Below are 1366 nucleotides of genomic sequence, written 5' to 3' on the forward strand. Positions count from 1 at the left end.
TTCTCGTGATATAGGTTCAGGTTCTCCACTTCTAGATCATGCATAGATCGGTTCCTGATCTTCAGCTCAACAACATTAGTGGTGAGTCCTCATTCTCCGTGGACGACATACTTGTTTCCTTTGCTTTTAGTCTTAGTTTCAGTTTTTGCTAGATTTAGCTGGGGCGTGTCCTAGCAATTCTAGTCAGTTAGAGGCTATTTTCAGACATAGTTAGTTTCATCTTTAGCACTTGAGTTTGACCTATTAGCATTTGTTAAACTCTCAGTTTTTATATATATTCAGATAGTATATTGGTATTCCCCATGACTTGGCTTCTGCACAATATTTCTTTACTTCAGTTTACTTTAGCATGCTTATGATATGCCGGCAGGGTTAGCTTGGTATCACTCGTGATTCTAGGTCCCGTGTCCGCATCCTGGGGTAGCTTTAGGATGTTGACACTTACAATATCAAAATTCCATAAAAAATTTAGACTTCAAAATTTGAGGAATATTTGTGGAAGCATTTTATTTTACCATATCAAAAGAAGTACAAAAGGAAAAACCATATGTTCTCCCAAGGGACAACTCAATAACTCAGAGTCCACAAGTGACGCACAAGTCAAAGTTCAAATTATGAAGCTGACTATCCAGTTTAATCTTTAACTATAAAGAAAGAGAAAAAACACCACATAAAAATGATGACTCCTTAGTATTTTTTAGTTGTTGATTATTAACTTGACACACCAACAATACATAGATGACAATTTTGCTTTGAAAAAATATCTTGAAAAATGATGAATAGCAAGAATACATTAGAAACAAAAGTCATAAATTATCTTAATTTATTAAATTGCAAGATGAAGATCAAAACAGGTAAGATAACTATCAATCAGAGAAGAATAAAAAGTTATTAAGACGCATAACCAAATACATTATATGCCTAAATAGAAACTCACTCAAACGAAGGAAAGAATATCTTTAAAAAAAATATAGGAGAGCAACATAAAAAAAATAATAACAAAAGAGTACCTGAAAATTACAATAGAGATGAATGGAACATGCAAGTGAGAGAGAATGGGAAAAAATAAATAAAAGAACACTGCAATTCCTCCCACATGCGCTAAAGAATGGAAAATAGAAGAGATGTTGAAGTCATATCAATATGTGTCCAAAAGGTACCAAACTAGAAAGACTGCAATTACTACTCCTAGTGACACATTAAATTGCAAGATGAAGATAAAAAACAGGTAAGATAACTATCAATGAGAGAAGAATAAAAAGTTATTAAGACACATAACCAAATACATTATATGCCTAAATAGAAACTCACTCAAACGAAGGAAGAATATCTTTAAAAAAAATATAGGAGAGCAACATAAAAAAAA

The sequence above is a fragment of the Solanum tuberosum genome, unplaced genomic scaffold (assembly GCF_000226075.1).
Source record: "Solanum tuberosum cultivar DM 1-3 516 R44 unplaced genomic scaffold, SolTub_3.0 scf00563, whole genome shotgun sequence".
Classification (NCBI taxonomy): Eukaryota; Viridiplantae; Streptophyta; class Magnoliopsida; order Solanales; family Solanaceae; genus Solanum; species Solanum tuberosum.